Source organism: Papaver somniferum, chromosome 3 (assembly GCF_003573695.1).
Source record: "Papaver somniferum cultivar HN1 chromosome 3, ASM357369v1, whole genome shotgun sequence".
NCBI lineage: Eukaryota > Viridiplantae > Streptophyta > Magnoliopsida > Ranunculales > Papaveraceae > Papaver > Papaver somniferum.
The window spans coordinates 59,829,455-59,836,443 of record NC_039360.1 but is presented as its reverse complement, the minus strand read 5'-3'; positions in this window follow the sequence as shown (position 1 = coordinate 59,836,443).

The following is a 6,989-nucleotide window of genomic DNA, read 5'->3' as shown; positions in this document are numbered from 1 at the left end:
GGATTCTGCGACCCACAGAAGGCGTCCAGAATCAACGAAACAGATATAGTGATGTTGGTACAACGACTCAGTCGCGGAAAGGAGTGGAAAAGTGTCGCAATAAAGCGACAGTTTTTAACGACTTTCCTGCCTCGTCCAATGTTCTTCGTGTTCTTCAGTTCCAGCAGCAGCAGGAACTTCTTCACAGCTTCTGGTTCTTTGATTTTTACGTCTCTAACTCTCTCCCAACTCTCGACAACCGTTCTATGACATCCCAGAAGCATTTATATAGTCACAGCACCTCCAAATCTCCGCCATCAATTCGAATAATCTTCCACTAATGAGTTTTATTCTCGGAAAATATTTTCTACCAGAGTTACATAATTATTTCCTTCTTTACCTTGTTCACGCGTCTGCATGGTGTTGACATTCTACCATCATGTTTATTACGCGTCTCTGATGAAGTAACGCACGCTGTATACACACGAAATCATTCCAAAGATAGCTAAAAATCCCGAGAATATCTTCCATGTGACGTGCTTTCCCTGTTTTTCTTCTCTCGGATTAACTATCCAATTTGGATTGAAACCAACACCCGTATGACGACTGTTAAGCCCAAATAAACCTTTCCGAAGAATTACAGCGATTTAATCTCGCTAAAACACTTCCAAATCACGAACCAAAAATCTGCCAGAGAATAACTTTCTTTTCCCGCCAAAAATTGATTTTGAATTTTGAGAAGATGACCTCCCCCTATCCTGTATATGTGTCCGAATAGCAGATGCCTTGGGTGACCTGGGGGTGCCCCTTAGTAATTAGGTTACCCCTTATCCAAACTTGGGAGTCCAAATAACACGTGTCCTCCGGGTGCCATAATCAACTTTTCGAGCCGAATTTTCCAAAAATGTTTATTTCCTAAAAATACATAAAAACACAATATTAGTATAAAAATAGAGTTCCAACAATACAGACATTGAGGACAAATTAGACACAAAAATGTGTCTATCAAATACCCCCAAACTTATTATTTGCTAGTCCTCGAGCAAATTTATTCTAGAAAGGAAAATCATTTGAACCCCTAGGTGGCCCTAGTGGCGGAGTGTTGTCTCCGGAGGGTTTACCAGAGGTGTACCCACAAAACCTTTACTCCAGACCCTAGCTATCTACAACGAACCTTGGAAGGCACTAAAGAATCTCCTTGGTTGGCACACAATCATTGACTATAGGAGGAAGTACCCTGATGTGAAATTCCAATTGTTGTACACGAGTTTTCACTCAAGCATACTAAAATTCATATAAGTGACAGAGCTCTACTAAGATAGTTTCACGATGGACATCATACTCGGAGTCAGACTAATCACATGAAAAGATTAAGAAGATGGAAAAAGAAAAATGTAGATGGTTGAAAAGTGAACGGTGTTTCTCATATCTGTCTGAAGGCCTCTGCCAAGGTGAACCTAACCTAAATGACTGAGATACCGGTCTGACTAATATTAACACACTGGCATATACAAGGGAATCAGTGGTCAATAACTTAAATCTAGATCAACAAACTGGCAAATACAAGGGAACCAGCAGTTGACTACACATAACAATAACCCTTTTTTTTTTTAACTTAACGGCATGAATAGATCTTTTTGATCCAAGCGCATGCTTCTTGTCAGCAGATTACACGATAGTTCCCACGGGTCCTGCATTCCACGCTTGCTTAGGCGACGGAAACAGAGAGAACACACGCATATTGCTATCCAAGTGTTAATACTTATTCCGATTGGTCTAACTGGTCCGGTCTTTTTTTTCTTTTTTTTTTTTTAAAGGTAACTCAGTCACTCTATTTCACCCTAGCAAAGGTAACAACTTGAATCGTGTGCCCCACCAAATCACTTGAAATAAAAGAAAAAAAATAGAAAGTGAAAAGGACTCGACGAGATATGGCGAAACTATCATGTTATTTCTAACACCTGAGCTCTGTGCTTTTATGAATAGACTTTATAGATGTTTCCATCTAGTCAGATTGGTCCCTCAACTGCTAAAACAAAAATGTTTCCATCCACTTAGATTGGTTAGTGCTATCCTTAATAGGCGTAAATTTCTAGGCTCTGGAGTTTACTTATTGCAACTAAAAAGTTTCTCCCATACCCCCAAACTTAAAATTAACATTGTCCTCAATGTTCTAAAGATGAAACTAAAAGCATGAACAAGGAGAAACTGTTACCATTTGAAGCAAAAGAGTTAAGGAAGGATATTACCGTGTTGCATGAGATTGGGTTACCTCTCAAGAAGTGCTAAGTTTAAAGTCTTCATCCAGACTTAGAAAAGGATTGGTCAACTCGAACCATAAAGTAACAGTCGAAATAACTGTGGGTCTTCAAAACCAAAAAGAGATGACCATAGGAAACTGCAGTGAACCAAGAAAATGGACAAGAAAAGCATGCCCTTACCTAGTTTCCTGAAAACTATCGCTAATTGCGGTTCAGGTTCAGGTTCTATGAAAGGGTCTAAATAGAATATTTTCATTGGCTGCGTTTCTTCATAGGTTGGATCCAAATTATTAGGTCCTAGAGTCTGGAAAAACTCAAATAAGAACTTGGAATCACAAAGTAATAACCTAAATAATTGCGGATCCTCTAAGTCAATCAGATATGACTTACAAAATTGACCATAATGAGAATAGTGGTCATTCTTAAGAAAATGTGTCGATTCTAATTTCCTAAGGCATTTAGGTTTAGTCTCACAACTTAATATTCGACACATTTGGAATATAAACGTTCCCACAGTTGGAAGAAAACTATTTGGTGGGAAAACAAAGTCAATCTGGGGATCATATCCTGGGAAAACCACATCAACCAGAGGATGGGTTTCTAACGACTGAACTTCTTCCTGGATATCATTAGGTTCGGGAAAACGAGTATGAAGGTAATCTTGTAAAATTGTCGAGGCAGAGATATCAAGTCCTAAGTGAAGGGACTTTCTGAGAGTTAAAGGTAAGGCACTATGAAGGTGATAATCACCCCCAAACTTAGAGTTTTTAGTGTCTCTAGATAGACTAGTAACAATCTCCTTAATTTCTGGATCATTAGATTCTTGAAAATGGTCAATTGATTCTTCTAATTTATTATCAGGTAGTGCATCTTTACTCATCTCTACGGGTCTATCTTCTTCTTCCAAGACTATTGTTTCTAAGCCGCTAGACTCTAAAACAGTATTTTCGAAATGAACCCGTTCCTCTAAACCACTATCGGCTCCGTAATCAAAAGGAAAAACTACATCTTCTAAAACGGTGGTATCCCTAATCAAATCCTCGTCCTTTTGAATAGGTGAATAATCATAAAAATTATTTGGATTTGAACTAGAAATAATATAATCATTATAAAGCTCAATTGGATTAATAGATTCCTGATCACTATGCCTACATATTTCAGATTCTTCATTACTACTATCCTCATCATCATAATAGTACAAAGATGATTGAACCTTATCTAAATAAGTAGTGTCTTTTATTCTAACGTCGTCCTCTAGATTGGGAAAATATTCACTATTGATATCAAGGGTAGAATTGGAAACACTATTTTGGAAATTTAGATTATTTCGAGCAGCATTAGCTAACTGTTCATTTTCTGCCTCTAAACGTGCTTGAATTTCACTGAGCGTAACACTTATACGTTCACAAGTCTCATTGAATATCTTAGACCGTTGTGTACTCTCTTCTCTTGAACTAACTGCACGTTCATACTCCCTTCGAATTTGTTGGTAGGTTTCTTCTAGAGATTGAACAGGTTTAGAAATGTCATAATCAGGACTAGTTTTTAAGTAATTTTCCAAAAACGCATGACTAGTACTATAATATTCCTGATTTTCTTGCTCGTAAGACCAATTCGTGTGTGGATAGTAATTGGGCTCACTATGATATGAACTATAACCTTGAAAAGGTTGGCGTTCCCAACTACTATTCCCACCATGGTCATAAAACTGATGATGTCCATATTCAAATTCAGGTCGATACTCATTGTATTGTCTTCTATCATACCAGTTCGACATTCTTAATTGCAAGGGAATTCTACACAACCACAAACAAGGCCGACTCGATTCCACCAAAACAAACCTAAATATTTCTAGCAAACAAAAAGCATGATGGCTCCACTTAGATTGTTTCTAGACCAGCTTCTATCTTTCGAAAGGGAATTCGTTGCAATTTGAGCAAACCCCTCTGGAATCAATCTGAGTCAAAGTAAGTTGAATTGAGGCGAGGGAAGCTCAGTGGAGCTTTGATACCCAAGGCCTCACCGCTATCACAAGGCGGCGCAGTCACGCATTCAAATCACAGAAACCATCATGAACTTTGAAGTGTGCTTAAAGAGCAACCAATATTTTTCGAACGAGTTTCCTATTAAGCTCGTTACCCTATCGGTCTCGTTCTATTCCAAATTTTAAAGCTTGGGTTCGCGTTAGGTTTCGTTTTCCTAAGGAGGGCAAGAAGGGAACGGTGATGAAATCCGAACCGTTATCTTGTTTAGACCAGGCCTTGCCATTTACTAGGAAAATAAAGACAGTCCGGTTCGTCCTCAAACAATTATCACCTTAAGGCAGACAGTAACCCGCTTGCAGGAGATTCGCGGGTGTTTCGATTGGACTTACCTCACGTACCAGACGGGCGAGGAACCGTTGTCGTCGACTCGGGCCACGACTCCTATGCCGTGTGCGAACCCGAGGGGCCGAGACGATATAGTAATCGTCGTCCCTCCCTGCACACAGTTTATATAATAATTTTTTTTTTTAATAATAATACCCTTCCGTAGGGTTAAAAAAAAACAAAGTCCAATTGTTTAAAGTCCAAATTCCAAAATAAATAAAATACATTTTTCCTCACACACTCTAAAAAAATTAAAAATTAAATCCTAAAATTGTCCTTTTTTTTCTTCTCTTTTCGCTTTTTGCTTTAAGATTTTTCCTCTCCAAGTCCTTAGTTTTCACTTTGAACCTGCAAAATAAAGACAAAAAGAAACGTAAAAAGGAACAAACAATTCTAAAAAAAAATAATAAACCTAAAAAAAAAAATCAATCTATATACAAGTACGCGTCGGCGGCGCCATTTTGTTATAATTTTGAAAGTGGTAGTAAAAGTTCGTTGCTCGGACTTGTAAAGATAATGGATTTTTAGATTTAAAAATATACAAAAATATTAACAATGGGTGCGAGAGGTAACCAAGACACTAGATTCCACTATTACGCAAAATTGATTGATAAATATTTCAAAACTCTATTTTATTCTTAAGTCCTCTTTTATCTTTAATTCACTATCAATCATACAAATTCTCAAATTTTATTTGTAAACTTTAAGCATAGATTATCAAGAGATTTAACCAAGTATAACCTATCAAACTGAATAACAAATAATTAAGACAATCATTCAAATAATTTAAAACTCTGCAAAAGCAGCGATTAGGTGAATTATATAATTAAATGAAATAGTTACCCATTTATGTTGCGTGAATAGCTTCCTCCATTGCCTTGGTTACGAGGGAATTAGTCGCTCATCATATTGGAAAACCTCTCAAAGAATTTCATTGATGCTCAAAAGTGTTTTACAATGAAGAGAGAGATAAGTAAATAGTATAAAACAGGATTCTGCGACCCACATAAGGCGTCCAGAATCAACGACACAGATATAGTGATGTTGGTACAACGACTCAGTCGTGGAAAGGAGTGGAAAAGTGTCGCAATAAAGCGACAGTTTTTAACGACTTTCCTTCCTCGTCCAATGTTCTTCAGTTCCAGCAGCAGCAGGAACTTCTTCACAGCATCTGGTTCTTTGATTTTTATGTCTCTAACTCTCTCCCAACTCTCGACAGCCGTTCTATGACATCCCAGAAGCATTTATATAGTCACAACACCTCCAAATCTCCGCCATCAATTCGAATAATCTTCCACTAATGAGTTTTATTCTCGGAAAATATTTTCTACCAGAGTTACGTAATTATTTCCTTCTTTACCTTGTTCACGCGTCTGCATGGTGTTGACATTCTACCATCATGTTTATTACGCGTCTCTGATGAAGTAACGCACGCTGTATACACACGAAATCATTCCAAAGATAGCTAAAAATCCCGAGAATATCTTCCATGTGACGTGATTTCCCTGTTTTTCTTCTCTCGGATTAACTATCCAATTTGGATTGAAACCAACACCCGTATGACGACTGTTAAGCCCAAATAAACCTTTCCGAAGAATTACAGCGATTTAATCTCGTTAAAACACTTCCAAATCACGAACCAAAAATCTGCCAGAGAATAACTTTCTTTTCCCACCAAAAATTGATTTTGAATTTTGAGAAGATGACCTCCCCCTATCCTGTATAGGTGTCCGAATAGCAGATGCCTTGGGTGACCTGGGGGTGCCCCTTAGTAATTAGGTTATCCCTTATCCAAACTTGGGAGTCCAAATAACACGTGTCCTCCGGGTGCCAAAATCAACTTTTCGAGCCGAATTTTCCAAAAATGTTTATTTCCTAAAAATACATAAAAACACAATATTAGTACAAAAATAGAGTTCCAACAATACAGACATTGAGGACAAATTAGACACAAAAATGTGTATATCATAAGGAAATCTTATGTAACTGCGCAAGACACAATTGAAGCAAAAACGATTTGATTCACTCGAATCGGTTCATGAACTATATAGCCACGGTTTGCAATTTGCATTCCTTAGTTTATATAAGAATAAGTATACAAACATCGTTTTTAGATATAACCTACTCAAGTTCGCGGACTGGGTTCGCGGATTTAAGTTCCCGGACGGAGTTCACAAACTCCAAAAGAATTTCTCGGGTCGAGAACTTCCGCCAGTTCGCGGACTGAGTTCGCGGACTTGGCTCACGCCACTATTCTGGTTCTCTTGATCAACAAAGTTCGCAAACTTCGGTTCAAGGAATAAGGACTTATACATATATGTGTTTCCACAACAATGATTATATCCTCCAATGGTTATATAATCTAAACTCTCATTTCAAT